We start from the raw sequence: 17,254 nt of genomic DNA, 5'->3' as shown, positions 1-17,254 counted from the left end.
AGAAACAGGTATTATCGTTATTTTTTCCCTTTTCATACTTCTCAGCATCTGTTAAGAGGTTTCTAACTGTACCTCTGCTTGCAGTAGTTTTAAGTCACCAAAGCCCTCCCTGCGATGGTGGCATGAGTTAAGAACATCTTAATACATCTTAGAGGCAGTCTCCCCTCTTCTACTGGAGTTTAAATGAGAAATCCTTCAATCGTGTTTGTTACAGCAGTGCTAAGGATCAAGTGTGAATAGGAGCCTGCTGTGCCAGGCACATCACTTGCTGTGGGACTTCTAGCACAAGGATACAGTGCTGCTAGAGCAGGTCCAGCAGAGGCCACAAAAACAATGACAGTGCTGAAGCACCTCTCCTACAAAGAAAGGCTGAGAAGTCAGGTTCATTCAACATGGAGAAAAGAAAGCTCCAAGGAGACCTCACTGAGGCCAGTACTTGAAGGGAGCTTTTAAGCAGGAAGGGTACAGACATTCAACATGACCTGATAGAGACAGAGAATGGCTTTAAACTAGAAGAAGGGAGATTTAAGTTAGATGTTAGGAAAAAATTCTTAACTCACAGGGTGGTGAAGCACTGGCACAGATTACCGAGAGAGACTGTGGATGTCCCACCCCAAGGTTGGATGGGACCTGAGCAGTTTAATCTAGTGGATGGCAACCCCATCCACAGCAGGGGGCTGAAGTTCAGTGATATTTTAAGGTCCCCTCCAACCTAAGCCATTCTGTGATGAAAAGAAAGCTCCTCTTCCAGAACTGCAGGCTGCACACCAACTGACTTGTTTAGTCTGGAGAAGAGAAGGCTCGGGGGAGACGTCATTGCACTCTACAATTTCCTGAAGGGAGGTTGTGGTGAAGAGGGGTTTGGCCTCTTCTCCCAGGCAACAAACAGGACCCAAGGAAATGGCCACAAGTTGTACCACAGGAGGTTTAGGTTAGACGTGAGGAAAAACTTTTTCTCTCAGAGAGTGGTCAGGCACTGGAATGGCTGCCCAGGGAGGTGGTGGAGTCGCCGTCCCTGGCAGTGTTTAAGAGCTGTCTGGATGAGGAGCTGTGAGATATGGTTTAGTAGCTTGTGGTAGCAGTGGTGATAAGAAAACAGATGGACTAGATGATCTTATAGGTCATTTCCAACCTTGTGATTCTATTCTATGATTCTATGACGAAGCTAGTTTTCCTCACAGAGGAAACTGCATAATGGTCAGCCAGGAAACACCACCAGATAACCAGAGACCAATCTGTGGCATTAATCAGACTGGGTATGAAATTGCAGTGAGAAACAGGTAGTCTGGAATCTAATACAGAAGCCAAAATCCCAAGAGGAAGACAGATGAAGCCCGTTATGAAAAGTATTTATTTGATACCTTTCAAATCTCAAAGAGAAGAAAATAGCCAGTGGTTCAGAATTTACATCCTTCATGGGTGGGAAAAAAGGCATAGGGAAACATGCATAGTGAAAAAATGGCACAGAACAGATTGAACAAAGAGCTAATCTGAAATCCCCACACCTGAACTGTGATCCCCAGTTCAATGCTAACTGAAGAGTCAAAGGGACATCACAGTCACCCCTGAAGGGAGCAAAACCAACTTGTGCAGTACTGCCCAGATCCTGTTGCAGAACACAGACCAGCCCTTAAGACTACACAGCCTCACTGCCGGTCATAATGACAATACAGAACAGCAGAAAAACGAAACAAGTCAGCTTAGATTGAAGTTGGCTTTGAATTCAAGTAGGACATTATCTCAACATTAAGAAACTGTAAGCATGCCATCAACGTATTACAGATATTCTCCCTGGCAGAAATACATAGCTTATATGAAGGAGATCCTATTACAGATGAGGCAGCATTTAAAAGCTAGATGAAAAGTTCTCCATCATTTGCAAGTTTTTGATTTTTTTTCTGAAGTTATGAAAATAGTAGAGCAAGAAGAGAAAAACTAAATATCAGGCATTTCTAAAACTATTTAAGTTCAGTAGATGAACTAGAGCCCCTCCTCCCCCCCCACCCCTTTTTTTTTTAAATCATCTAATTAAAGTACAGCTACTGTCTAGAACAATGGTCCAACTTCCCACCTTTACTCCTCCTGAAACAGGAAATCTGAGAAACTTGTAGCCTTAAATGAGACAGGTTAACTAGTGACCTGACAAAGAAATCCATCTCCAAACTGAAGCAAGCTGTCTTGGGGACAGGCAATTGTTAGGTCTGACAAGAGGAAGAAGGGTGAACAGGAGCATTCCCTGCTGCACACTTTCAGATGTGCAACGTAAATCCATATCCTACGGACTCAAAGCTGTGGCAGAGCTGTGGGCCCTTCTGTGCACAGAAGGGCAGCTCTAGCCCTCATCCTATTTTAACAAGAATTTCTGCTTCAGTGAGAGGCCAGTAATAGTGTAATTTAAACCACAGCAGATGTTTTAGTAAAATCTGTATATTACACTAAAATATTTGGAAACAACATCCTATACAGTGAGAATCTCCACAAAGAAAAGACACAAAAGGAATATTTCTCTCTGTAGGAATGAGACCAGCCATCTGGGGAATCAATTCCCTCCTGCCAGCACATGAGGCTTTGGGAGAAAAGCTCTAAACATACCACTGAGGTTCTCAGCAGTGTTCCTGTAATTGTTCGTTTAAGGAAGACTGCTGGAGCTTGAAATCCTGAAATAGAGGCAGGTTTCTTTTAACATGGAGAGAAGAACAGTGTTGTTTTAATAAAACTTCCTCTCATTTATGACAATAAGAAAATGAACAAAACCAGTTCTACTGCTCCATACCAGACTAAAAGTGTATCACTTCTGAAGATAATACGAAGAAGAAAATAAGCAATACTAAGTAGAAAACTGACCTAAAAATTCGTGAGGGTAAATGCTGAGAAATTATATCTAGGCCTGTGCAGGAGCTGCAGATCTATCCAGAAGTGGAGGTTTTTCAGCTGTTACTGTGTCAAATCTCTACAGGTTTTGAAAGCACTTGAGGCTGTCTTGTCAACAGTGTCGCAAGTCTTCTTAGTTACAAGTTCAATCTCTGAGGAAAGAAAACAGACTGAGGTCTCAACACTGCTTGCTCTTCCTTTTCTACCTAAGCGTACTCCCCGTTCTAGGAGTCTAGTCATTATGAGGCCACAATTGAAGGTACAGGCAAAGAACTCCTATTGCTAGAAGAATATAGCAGAGCCTATTGTTTCTTTAGTGCTGCTGAGATAGGAAAATAATAACAATGATAATCTTGATCCAACTTGGAAGATTACTTTCAGCACAACAGCAGACACACATGTAAGACTACAGACAGAAGAATAATCTCACGGCTCCTCACCACAGAGCTAGATAAATAAGTCCTTCTGAAGACAGTAAGTGGCAAACAAACAAAGCACTAAGTAACACAATTCCTTTATTAGAAAGATTCATTAGATACGTTGTTTGAGTATCTTGCATCTGTAAAGCACAGGTTCATCTGTCCCATTTTCCCTATTTCATACATGGCAGCAAACAGCAAGTGATTAAGGCAGAGTGTACAACACGACAACCTTGCAGAGACAGCATCCTAGCACAGTCTCCCAGCTCCCACCTACGTGTAGCTCAGGTCTTTCCCATGCCCAAGGCAGCATTCTCTGCATTTTCTTTTCTGGCTTTGCAAGTCCATCCCAAGGTCCAAAGATACTCCATGCAGCAAGACAACCATTCCTAACGGGCAGAAGTGACATCTCTGAAATAAAGCAATGTCAGGACTGTCTGGCAAAAAGCTGAATTTCTTTTAATCTGAATACATACAGTAGCAAATAATGACAATTTTGTTCAAAAAAGTTCGTGGTGGTTGAAGTATGAACATGCTAGGAGTCCTTCAGGCACATTCTACTACACAGGATTAGTCTTCACCTTGTTCAGAAAGTCATCTCTCAGGGTCATTCAGAAACAATATACAAAATCAACTGAGGACTTCATACAGACTGGCTAAAGTAAGACTAGAATTCCTTCACACGAGTTTGGGAACAGAAGAATCGCTTGACATAATAAGTAAAAAAGGTAAAGCGGTTGTTTGATTTCTCTGAAGAGTTGAGAAGAATGTAGTTCTCACTAAAAGAAGGCTGGAAAGGAGTGTACAGAATATGCTCGGATGCTCACATTTTGTCTGAAACAGGAAGCAAAGTCTTGAATGGAAGTTATTTTTCCACAGTAGCAGCCACTCACCCACAAACCCACAGGGAAATTACACTGAGACATGAAATCCAGGCACTGTAGATAAGATAATGACTGCAAAACCCAATTTATCATTAAAGGACTTCAGCAAAGGAAAGATGACAGTCATCTTAGCTATGACGCGTGCGCACACACACACAAGCAAAAAATTGTCTTTGTATTGCAGTTCAGATATAAAATTATTATAAAGTACACATTCCTCTTTTAGTAAAAGCATTCTTCTGAATAAAGACTATTTTTCTTTAAAAAAAAAAAAAGACTAATAGCACTTTATCTGCGAAGAACTGAACCTGGGATTTTGTTTCCCTTTACGCTGACATGTAAAGAAACTTCTAATATTTCACTTTAGATCCCTGATAAAACAAATAGAACTGCAATTCAGAATGCAATTAAGGAGAAAACAGCTCTTTTCCAAGTATTTTCTTTGAAAGAGTGAAATCCAATTGAGTTGGCATGCAATTTCAGAGCTCAAAAGAACAGTTTTTCAAAGGACTCATTTCTTCTGTGAGATGACCTGAAAATGATATACTTCTTAATCCAATTATTGCTTTAAAAAAAAAAAAAAAAATCAAACAAATAAATAAATAAAACAAACCTCACCCTATCCTAAGCCTAACAGTTCATACAGCAGACAGGAATTAGAAACAAAGAAAAACCTTTAGACTTTTTTTTTTGCTTATCAGAAGGGAGTTAACATGTGGGTTCAAAATTAGATGGCTGGGGAATATTCAAACTCAAACTCTTATGTTTTTTTAACACTGAAGACTGGCAATACTGAAATTACTCAAAAACAGGTTCATAATGAGTGATCATCATCTATCCCTATGATAGCTCTTCATCTATCCTTACCCTTACACTGTTCACCAAGAAAGCAGAATTATTCCCCAGGAAGTTAGAATTACATGAAGAAATGAATAGTCATCATACTTGTAGAGTACATATATAGATGGAATTATGGAATAAATCAAAGTAATTTAGAATATCTCTTCAACACTGAAGAATCCAAACAAGAAATTATGTCAGAAGAGCAGAAAGGCAGGGTATTTTGTTATAGAATTAGAAATATTATCCTGGGGGAAATATATTTTTGATCTTTGCAGTGGCCTGAGACCTTAATGAGTTGGAAGCAGAAAGCTGCCTATGCAATAACCAAAAGAGTGTTGTCCAATTAACTGCATGGCCATTCCTGAAAACCTAGAAGTTAATTATTTTCTTGAGACGTTAAGAGAGAAAGATCTGTGGCCAGGGTATGAACATATTCCTTAAGTATAGACTCTGCAAACTGACTGTAAACAAAACAGTGAAGTGTCTGGCTCCCTGCATTAATCTGAGAAACATTACTAGCTAAAACATCTGTTAGCAGAATTACTTTGACACTAACATTTTCACACAATTAAAAAAAGACACCCTGGAGTACCACACTGGTGGTTTTAAACCTAAGTAAATCACGTATATACTATTTTTTAATAGTTGCAAGTTACTTATTTCAATTTCACAATTCATCCTCTTATCGTTTGCCCTGTGAGATAGAGAAGTCCCCACAGAAACCACAGTCAGGACATATTAGTGCAACACTGTCTGCAAAGTACACACATTCAGATTGAGAGAACATCTGAACCAACGTTTAACATAAAAGATTAGCTCAGACAATCCATCTCTCAAAAAAAAAAAAAATCAATACTGTGCAGTATCATATCACATCCTAAGACAGTCTGATTATGAGAAATAAAACATTCAATAGCATTTTTTTGTTACTGTAAGAATCCCATAGTATGCAGACGCTTATTAATTGCGAGCTTCCAATCAGCCACACTGAGCTTCAGAGTTTTACGGCCATCAACCCATCTCCAACACAAAGGCTCTGCAGCAGTACTATAATGTCCCTGCAAGCAGAGTTAGAACTGGTTCAGTGTATTTCAGGTTTACCAGCATGTATTTTGTTCATTATTTAACTTCCTGCATCAACAGGGACAATCTGAACGTAGCATGAAGGTCACTTGAAGCAGATAAGCAATTTGCTATCTTCTAAACAAAACGACAGGAGTGCAATATTCTATTACTATACCCTATGGCAACGAGTGAATATTTACTGCTTATTGCATATTCTCAGTTAAGCATCGATACTGTATACAAAAAGGCAGCTTCACCTCACCAATGCAACAACCCACAGCCTAACAGTACTCACGGCTGCAAAGTACTCTGTATGAAAAACAAAGGTAGGGCTCCTAACTTAGTGGTTTTACACAGAGCTGATTGTGTAGCAGCATGTTGCTTTCCTCTGGTAGGAAAGTCAGATTACAAAGTCTCCCACACACTGCAGCAGCTTATTCCTGTTTTTACTACCGTAATTCATCACTCACTAAATCACGCTGCCCAAACTGTTGGCGACTACACTATAAACATCAATGAAGAAATCTGGGAAGGAAACCAAGCTATGTTTTTCATTAAAAAACATACATTTTTAAGTCTGGATCATCTCACTGATGGGGTTCACAGCACAGCTGTAGAAGAAACTAGCAAGGGGAACTGAAAAGACCAGGGTCGGCAAGAAAATGAAACCAGCCTTGCCACTAAAATTGCAATCAAAACCAAACTGCAGCAAGGGATGAGGGTTCATCAGCCACTGCACGGAACTCCCACTATTCAGAATAGTTACCTTAAGGCCAACTGCATTAAGAATGTACCAGTGCTTGCTTGGGTTATTATTTTCAAAAGCCATATACGCAGTATTAACTTAATAGAATTGTAAATCACCTACTTATATGAAGGCATGTGCTAATTTGGATCTAATATGATACATAGCAAAACAGTTAATACCTGCAGAACTGCTTTATTTGTAACTGAGTTTTCACTTCTCACTATACCAAACCTGCGCTCTTGGGCGTAATGACTCAGGGGATGAAACTTCACATTTATGCTTTCAAGTTCTTTTATAATTAACCTAGTAGATTTTGATGGGAGTGTTCAAAGACAGAGACTGATAAATTGTGACCTCTTTCCATGGCAAAACTGCAGAAAAGAAGGGCACAGCACACACAGTCTGCTGATGAAGGCAATAATGCCTTGGCAAAGGGAAACCCTGCCCCTCTAGAGTGCTGGCACTTCAAGCAGACAGGCACACGGGATCCAAAGAAAACATACCTGGATTTTCAGAAAGCCTAGACTGCTTCTTTAATAGCATACGGCAAGAAATCAAATTGCCTGGTTAGAAGAGAGGTCCATCTGTGGACAGAAAGCTGGCTAACAATTAGGAAGAATAAGACTTAACAGCCAACTTTCCAGTAGGTAGAAGAATCACCAATGGTGCTGAGCTGGCAGCACTGCTGGGACTCATTTTGTTCAGTATCTGCAGTCACCTGGAGAGAAGATCACAGCTGAATTACCAAAGTCTGCAGACAAAGCTAAGCATTTTCAGGCAGTCTGCTGCAGTGGCAGGCTATGAATCCTTAAAGGACCTTGCAGATTGAAGGCACAAGCAAAGTCTGAAGGGTGAGCTTCAGTGCAGAGATGTGAAAGAATACAAGGAAATAGTAAAATGGTTTCCAGACCGCATTTGTACTGGAATTTACTATTCAAAAAGGGACCTCAGCCATTGTTGAGTTGGACATCAACAGGTATGGACAGAAAACAAGGCAGAAATTTATTCTACTTCTATGTAAAGGCACTGCAATGATATCTTATCTAGAAGGGAGAGAAGAAGTGTATGCAAGCAGAATTCAGAAAGGTATAGAAAAGGGCAACTGAAGGATTAAAGACACAGAGGAGTGATCTCTTGAGAAGACAGACGAAGCTAGCCCTTTTTGATTCAAACACGAGTTGGAGGGGTGGAATACATTCAAAGCTCACAAAAACCCGATGACAGCAGATAATATCAACACAGATTGCAGAAGTTCCTTGCCAGCTGTCACCTCACGGTCATGAGAAGATACTGAAGGAACAGCTGATGATGCAGATTCTAACAATGACCGAAAGCTAGAAGAGGAGGAGGACTGTGAGCAATACTCACGTGTTGTCCCTAGACAGCTAATCACCACTGCTGCTGAAAACGAAATATTTGGCTACATGAACTACTGACCTGACACAGTATGGTTACCTTTCACCTTCTAAATCAAAACTTTTTGAGGAGAAACATTGACTGTGACATATTGCCTGATTTAACAACAGGAAAACCTCTGAATATGATTTAATGAACTAATTTCCGTTATACTCCTGTAAGGACATCAATTCAGAGAAGAAACGGACAGATATTAAGCTAGATGTGGTTGAGGAACTTGATTTTTGGGTTATGGGAGAAAGAGCAGGAAGAAGTCAAGTTTAGCTGTCTCAATTATGTCTTACTCCAGGCACTTACAGTCAGGAAAAACTTGCTTCCCAGACAGCTACACACACCTCTGTGCCACAGGCTGCAACTCTGAAAGCACTCATGTCAGCAAAGGCAGCCAGGTTAGAAGTGGGCTGGCTCCCCAGTTGTGTGACCAGCTATGGTTGATGACATCTCACGGGAATTCCACCCTGAGTAGAATACACCTTTAAAAGGCAACACCTCTTTCACCTCAAGGCAAGTCTTAAAATAAGTAGGGACAGAAGAAGGAGCATGAAACAACTGAGTCACTGCCCAGTATTCCAGACACACGTTTCTTCAAAAGAGACAAGACGACATCAAGCAATCACAGATTCTATCTGACTGGATCCAAGTTAGTTAGGGCAAGATCCAAATCACAGCAAATATGGCATTCTCGCTGATACTCTCTCCACCTTGGAAACCCCATGAAAGTAGGAGACAGCGAGGCTCTCACTGTAGCTTCTGCTGCTGGACGGCTCCAGCCTGCTCTCCTGACCTGGACCTCTCAAGTCCATATGATAAGTGTGGCTTACTTTCTTCCTGTGCCTTCCTAAAAGCAGCTACTTACACTGCTTCCCTGCTTTACGCTCCCTCCATGAGGGCGGGGGGAGAGAAGCAGGCAGACTGGCTCTGAAAGCACTGCGACAGACAATCTCTGGAGAAATACCTCAAGGCGATGAGTTGCTCTGTTACTGGGTGCTCCACAGCTGGGCAGAGCTGTCTCCACTGGGGCTGTGTTAGTACAGAGCCAGAACATCTGGAGAACATATCTTAAAATTGCTTTGTTCACTTGTTCCTAGCACATGTTTTGGAAAAAGTCTTCAGAACTACGCATGGTTGTGATAGATAACTTGCAAGACAGTCCTAAAGCACACAACCACTTCTTTGAGAAGAGGCTACACAGTCTGAACCACAGCCACATACGAGGCAAAATGGTTTGAGAGCAGAACTGAGTCGAGACTTGGCAACACAGGCAACAAACAGACCCAAAACTGGTATCTGACACAGCTGTCCAAAATCTTACTGGGCACAGAATCAGTGATATACACAGGTCCCAAGGGATGGCTAGTCCTGAGCTGGCACCCCAAGCCTGGCTGGTGACACATCTTAGGCCATGGGCACAGCAGGGAGGGAACAGGCATCAGCAGAGCCTGAGGCAAGGCCACAGCCCTCTCACTATGTGAAGGCAATCAGAAATTAGAATCAATGGCCACCACGCAGAGGAACAGCAAGAAAAAGTATCTGGGGCTTCCTATGTCTTCAGAACCCAATAAAAGGAAGATACCTGTTTAAATGGCAATGAAGGAAACCCAGCCTGATGAACTCTAATCACACAATCAGTAAACGTGCATACTAGCAGCACTTGGTCAATCATATATACAAGAGTTCAAGTATCCTGAACTCTACAAAAGCACAGAAAATACATCAGCAGCTTAATCCCTCACTTAAATACCTCAACTGTTGTCTTAAATAGCTAAAAACACATCCTCACAGCTTACAAGCAGGTAAAAGCAACACATTTTGTTTTGTTAAAAGTAAATAAGGGATTTTTTTTTTTTTTTTAAACTGTTAGTTTCTGCCCACGATCTATTTCTGCAGTATTTTCTTCTCTGTCTATTCAACTTGAGGAAGTGGGAAGGAAAGGTTTCCTTGCTTGTTTTAGATGTGTGGTAGTTCACCTATAGACACTTTATTTTAGTAAAGTTTACCATATTTTGGGGACATTTTTGGAACTTGACAGTATCAAAAATAGAAATGAAAACATTAGGAACTATTTGTCTTTGTACTGGGCAGAGACAACAGAACAGCACAGAAGTCCAGGAAAGAACACTTAGCTTTGGTCAGACAACTAACACAGCTAGGGAAAGGAAAAGAAAAAAACATCCCTCTCTCACACACACGCACACACACACACACACACAAAGTAAATACTGAAAATACAAACCATGTTTATTATTGCACCTTAAATAGCTGGTATTCTTTTTCCAGAGTCTGCTTCTGGAGTTGCTTACAATAAACCCAGTTCTCCTTAAAAGCAACCCACATTTCTCATCCTATAGTTGAGCCCTAACTCTGGGGAATACATGGAGCCATTAAGCTAAAAACAAAAACTTCTTTCTCCCAGCTCAAGCCAGGAGCACGCTGTAATTCTGGGCAGCACTGCCTGCAAACAGCTGACAATTACAAAATTAAGTAGAAGGGGTGATTTTTGTTTGTTCTAATTCTTCTAATGCAAAACAGAAAAAGTACAGCTCCACACATTTTGGCTTACTCAGATAAAACTACATGACAGTTGCTTCACAATGTGGTGAAATTATTAAAATTACTTTTTCCAAATGCACCTGAACAATGTTCCAGGCCAATTGCCTCCATCTGCAAAAACCTTATTTTGATTATTTCCACCCAATCTCTTCCCTAACATGTATTTCCACATCCTCCCTGTTTACTTGCTGCCTCCTTAGATCTATTTTCTCTCTTGCAGCTCCTCTCTCACCCTGCTTCTTCCTTGTCCCCGACTCACAACTACAGCAGGAGCCTCAAGTTTGCCCCTCCAATTCCCTCAGATTTGGAGGAGTGTCCTTCATCATGTCCTACCTACTTCTTAATCTCTATCAAGAGGTCAATGACAAAGTCACCAGCATTATCTCAGCCTTCCTTGCAGCCACACAGTCTCCTTGTGATTAGAAGCAAAGCTGAATTTGTGTACAAGTCATCTCAGTCCAAGTATAAGCACAACAAAATGCTGGGCTACGTGGTGCTTATCCAGTTGGGAAAGGGTGATCACAACTCATGCTCCTATACCTTGGCACACAGCTGTATGCCTGCAGCCAAGTTCTTTCCTAGAAAAGCTATTTAACACTTACAGTGCTTTACTGAAAAATCAAACAAGCCATCACAGGTAAAGCATGGTAAAACATTTTCCTATCTGTCAAGGGGTGAGGATGTTAACTACTTCTTTAGGCTTTAAACTCTCCCAAAAGCACTTTGGAGAGCACTTTAGCCGCTGTCTACCTCTAAAAAGGTGCTTACAGCTCCTGGAGGCAAGCAGCGAGGGTCTGGCAGCCAAGAGCTCATTTACACAGGTGAGACAAAGTCCTCAAAAGGGTGCTGTCATCAACTGCACCGTCACTGTGTCATTTGGCTATCTGAACACATTTATTGCTCTGGAGATTATTTTATTTTTTTTATTTTTATTATCTTGCTGTGTATTCTTCCATCAGAGGTTGAGCAAGGACTTGTAAAGACCCCAGAATCCATAGAGTATTTTAAAAGCCCTAATCCAAGTTTACAGAAGCAATTACAACAGCTTTCAGACAACTGTTTCAATTGCCTTTAGCATATATGTTTTCTGAGTGGGTAGACAAGAAAGCCTAGAGTAAGCTGTGTTCTCTATATAGGATGGGGCCTGAAAACTCAGTGTTTCTATTTTTGTGTAGCAAAACATGCTTCTTATCTTCTCCCCAAAGGGATACTAAATTTGACAGCTGTTTACCTGAAGTACTGCTGTAATTGTATATACTTCTAACATGCTCATGTAATTCACACAGCTGTTTAAAATGTCCTCAATAAAGATCCATTTTTAGAAAAATACCACCTCAAACACTGTAGTTTTTGTCGTTTCACAAAAGCAGATCTTCCCACTCGTCACAGCATTCGACATTAAGCACATCCCAACATGCATTTTATAGACCTAAGAATATTTGGAGAACATACTTAAAAGGGTTTTCAAAATGGCTGGGGGGAAAGCAGAACTAGCACTGCGTACAGAGAAAGCCCTAAGCAGTGCCCAAGCAATGCAGAAACCAAAGTCAAATCCACTGACTTCACACAAGAAATGTTATGGATCCAGAACTCCTCACTGCATCACGTCCCCACTCCCCAACAAGCTCCCTACTATCCTGCCACTCTCATGAAACAAACGTTCCTGCTTACTGAAAAACACTAAACTTACATGCTTGCCTCTAAACTACGGCAGCTTTGCACTTCTAATTGGATTCCCACATCTCCAAATGCCAATTTGGAACAGATAACTTGTTTATTTTGATGACGGCAAACAGCAGAACTGATTGAGCATAGTTTTTGGAACTGCTTGTTTAATTTCAGGAATCGGCTGCTTTTCACCAATTTTTCCAGAGCTGAGAGTATGTACAGGAAACAGTCCAACACTACTAACACAGGCTAAGGTGAATAAAAGCTTTAAGAAAGGTAAGCTACCCAATTCTTCCCTTCACGTATGAGCTTCAGCTGGTGACACAAAGCCCTCGCACTATACTTACTTATACATAAGATTAGTATCAACCACATGCTTTTCTCGTGTCGTATGGGCAGCAGCGTTACTAGGCATGTCTGCATTTAAGACACAGCCCCTAAATACAAGAACTGAGATGTTGTTTCTACATTCAACAAGTAAATCGGTATATCAGAACAGCTCTTCTTTCAAGTAAATTCCAATTGTAAGTAATGCAACTTCCAAGTGCAGTTCCTTACAAGTAAGGGCTTATCTGAAGCTTGTTTACCTACTCTCTTATCCTAAAAAGTTTAAGAAGATATTTTGGTACAACAACTGCCAGCGTTTCCCTAGCGAGTACATCCACCTCCCATCCCCACCTTTTCCTTATATTTGACGCAATCTGCAATCCAAGTGAGGGCTCCATGGGTACCCAAAACAAGCACCACACTCCACTGCCTTCTGTTTGTCTATCTATGGAAGAGAGAATGGACACACAAAAAAGCATTGTTAACTGAATGTACAAAAGCTATTCTGGTTTGGAGGCAGAACTACACACTTTCACTTGCTAACACAGTTAAAAGGGCAATAGTGAAAAAGTATTTCAACAGTATTTCCAGCTACTGTCAAGGTAAACTTTAGTTCTAAGCCAAGAGAACTTCAGTCAGCTCTGTTTGTCCTAGAAGGCTCATCATCTGGACTCCGACCTGCATCTGAAAAGTCTGCCTGCAGGTTTCCAATTAAGGAAGAAAAGTACTATTCGGCAAGGACAGGGCAAACATGCAAGAGTCTTCAGCCTTTAACTACGCTGCCATGGGTGCAGCCAGACAAAATGACATAATGCTCTGCTGTCATCAGAGGGGACACTCCCTCCTCCTTCCTCCTCTCCCCTAGTCATGAAGTCTGTCCCATCCCTTGTCATCACAGCTAAAAGCAAGCCCAATCAACTTGCTCACCTAGTAGAAAAGTGTTTGCTCTCACACTGAGTTTGCTTTCTGATAAATAAGGAAGTTCAGCTGGCCCACCGTGGGGTCACCCGAAGGTCTAATGAGACCACATGCAGGAATGAATACAAATATGGACAATGGCTGGATCCCATTTTGATAGCAACAAGATAATTTTGCTGCAAACAATGCTGAACTAAAGCTATATGCATCCTGAAGTTATGTAAAAATAAATTATATTCAAGAAGAGCAACAAATTCCATGCAAAAGTCAAGGCTTTGACAGATCTACACATGTACGTACACTCGTTATACAAGAGTGCAAATAAAAATACAATATAAGCAAATAAATAAATACAGATTTTACTCCAGAAAGTTTAAAAAACACAAAGTTAGTTCGTGCTCTCACACACAAGTTGCTGCTACCATTATTTGTTCTTCAGAAAAACAGTCACTAAAAAGAAGATGGGAGAGATGACTCATTATTTGTTGCAGATTTAGATCACTTACTTTCATGGGCAAACTCAAAAAGCCTTTGATCTGGGTGCTTCTGTAAGAAAAATGATTTCTAGGGCCAAGTCCATCAGAGGTGTAACTCCTTAGCAGAAAAGCGTTTAGGAAACACTGACTTGCAACAACAATGCCCTTCTGAGTGTGTTCACTTTACTTGGTCAACAGTTCAAAAACAAGAGAAAGGCTGAGATGAACAACCTGCTGGTGCTTTTATCTTGTGAGTAAGGTGTTAACACAAAGAAGTAACTTATTTTGTTGCTGTAACTAATTATTTCATTATAATTCACTGTTCTCCTGTGGCACTTGGTTCATAAAAAATGACTTCATCAGAAGCTTGACATCAGGTGTTTTGTTGCAGATATCATGACCAAAATTCATTAGTTCAAGTGATGAAAATCTGTCTGTACATTAGGTGGTATGACTCATCCTCAAGTCAGTCAGGATAGGCACCATTTCTCATCATCTTTACTTGCAGTGATAAACAGGCAGCAACAAAAATAGAAATTGTAGCCAATGCATCAAAACAGGCTGCTCTGAAAGACTGGCATCCCACACACCTTACAAATAGAAACAAGAAAACTGCATTAGTATCAGCGTAACCTGATGTGCAAGATGACAAGCCAGGGATGGAAAGCAACAGAAACAGATACCTGAAAAGCGATACTGAAAAAGGAAAAATGTATTATCCATCCTGAAAGGAGAAAAAGAGCATTTTTCTTGTTGAAGGAGGGCAGAGAAGAGTGAAGAAAAAGCAAAGAGAGCTCAAGTGCCAGAAAGGAAAATGAAAGTACGCTTACAAAAGGAAATGGAGAAAAATAAAATGCCACATCCTTTACTGTGAAAGTAAATACATCAGTACATAAACAAAATTACTTCCAATCAACTGTTAAGAAAGAATTGTTTACACAAACAAGTGGTTCTTGTGTAAAGAACAGGAAGACAATTCCTTCAGGTCATCTCTCGGGGAGAGCTTTATTCGTGACTTACATGATTTGGTTCACAGCACAACTCCAGGAAGCAGTCAAAAAAACACCACATTTGGCAAGACTGAAAACAAGAACAGGGTGAAAGCCTGAGTGGTCTGGCTTTGAGTTCAGCTGCTTCCTGTGTGACAATCTGAGCAGGCAGGTCCTTTGGCTTTAAAGAAAGTCACCCAGACATCTCAGAAGCACATTCAAATACAACCTCTCTTTCATAAACAGATTACAGTCAACAAACGGGAGGGAGAGAAGGGGAGGAGACCACAGACAGGGCATGTGAATTGTGCTCAGCAGGGATGAGGGGGAGGAAGAGGATGTTTAGTCAGCACCTCCCAGAAGTACTGACATGAAAATGCCCTACCTCTTCCTAAGCGAATTACTTCAAACTTGAATAAAACAATGCATGCTGGAGTACAGTTCTCAGCACTCAGTTAAAAAGACTCTATCTAAAGTTACCATGTTCACAGTATTTACAAACCATTTGCCAGCTACATAACAACCTTCAGAAAAAAGGCAGATGTGTGTACATGTTAAACACATGGCGATGGCACTGCTGTAAAGCTCCACGCAACAAAGCATTTTGCAGGCAGCACCCCTGCTCCAGGGGAGGAACTGGCACATTGTGCAAAGGGTAGGGCTGGGGATTGCCAGCAGTGCTGCAGTGCCCTGAGTCTGCCCAGGTACAAAAGAGATCCCTTCCTGCCAACAAAACTAGAAGAGAATACCATGACGAGCCAACTCTTGTCACTGCTGTTAATGAAAAAGTGCCCTGTGAATGAAGCAGAGTGAGACTAAGAAATTATAAAAGAGATGGAAAGCCTCACACTGCACACAAGTCTTTCTAGCTGACAGTTTCTTCAGGAGTTGGTGCTTCATTAGGCAATGCTTGTAAAGCACTAAGTGTAATGATGGGGATTAAAACATTACTTGCAAATTGATATACTGGGGAAAAATGAAACTTTTGCCTGAAGGGACAAATTAGCAGCAAAATTCATCTCTACATTTCTCTTATTTGCACTTTACTCTGTTTCCACTGCACATTCTGTACCCTGGCTACCAGTTTTTCAAACAGATCCCTGAACTTACAAAGCTTAAGTGGTCATACTTACGCCTGCTTGTTTTTCCTCATCACCAAAAGACCTGGAATTCATTGGCCAATACTGATTTTGTGTAGAAGTGCAGAAACCTCAGAGAAATTTTGGACACCTCATCAAATAAGGCAACATTTTCACCAAGCAGGGCAGCGGGGATCAGTTTTTGCACGTTGGCTGCCAGCAGGAAGCCAATGCATCAGCCCGTACCTACCAAGCACTAGCAGAAACACACTGTACTCCCAGCAAGCCAAAGTAAATGCCTTCTCTGCCTGTGAGAGAAGGAAACTAAGGTCACTGAGTTATGGCACACACATAAATAAATGGACTCATCTATAAGAAAGAAAGCATCATTAGTTCCACTGCTCAGAAGTCTGTGCCATGCGTGTCCACAAAAAAACTCTTCAACCTTTCCTTTAAAGCATTCCAGAGCTTTGCTTCCACCTACATTTGACCTCATTTCTTTACCCACCCTGTCTCACCCAACTTGCTTTAAAATCCTGGCAACACACCCTTAGGAAACTTGTAATAGCAAGAGCTACATCTTGTGGAGTAAGGTCATTCTGTGTTTACACCTTTGTATTTGTGCTGAAGTTGATGCTCTATTTGTACTATGGATATTCAGATTGCAAACTGAATTATAACCGCAGCCTGCATGTGCCTTTAGTGCATCACTGAGCACCACTGCTACCATTTATTACCTTTATACATGAATTTATGCATGACAAGTCACAGCACAACTAGAGATTGATAAAATGTGCCAAGGTCTTCTGAAGCCCTACTTGAAGTCTGAAAGTCTTAGTAACAAGGCAGGTGCCAAAGGTTCAAGATAAATATAATTCTAATGTGAGAATTTCTGTTTAAACCATAGCGTGTCGCGCGGTACATAAAGCTTTATTTTCTTTCTTATTTTTTGGCAGCAACTCAAAATGGACCCCGCCTACATTAACCATATTCATGATAAA

The 17,254-nt window shown here is 40.9% G+C and overlaps 1 protein-coding gene across 2 annotated transcripts in view; it reads right to left on the bottom strand.

The window, feature by feature from the left end:
- Nucleotides 1–17,254, bottom strand: part of GSK3B (glycogen synthase kinase 3 beta) — a 139,269-nt gene that overhangs the window by 97,679 nt on the left and 24,336 nt on the right. The gene's annotated exons all lie outside the window — the stretch shown is intronic.

Source organism: Meleagris gallopavo, chromosome 1 (assembly GCF_905368555.1).
Source record: "Meleagris gallopavo chromosome 1, MGAL_WU_HG_1.1, whole genome shotgun sequence".
NCBI lineage: Eukaryota > Metazoa > Chordata > Aves > Galliformes > Phasianidae > Meleagris > Meleagris gallopavo.
The sequence above is the reverse complement of the archived record's forward strand: the minus strand, read 5'-3'. Positions and strand labels throughout refer to the sequence as shown.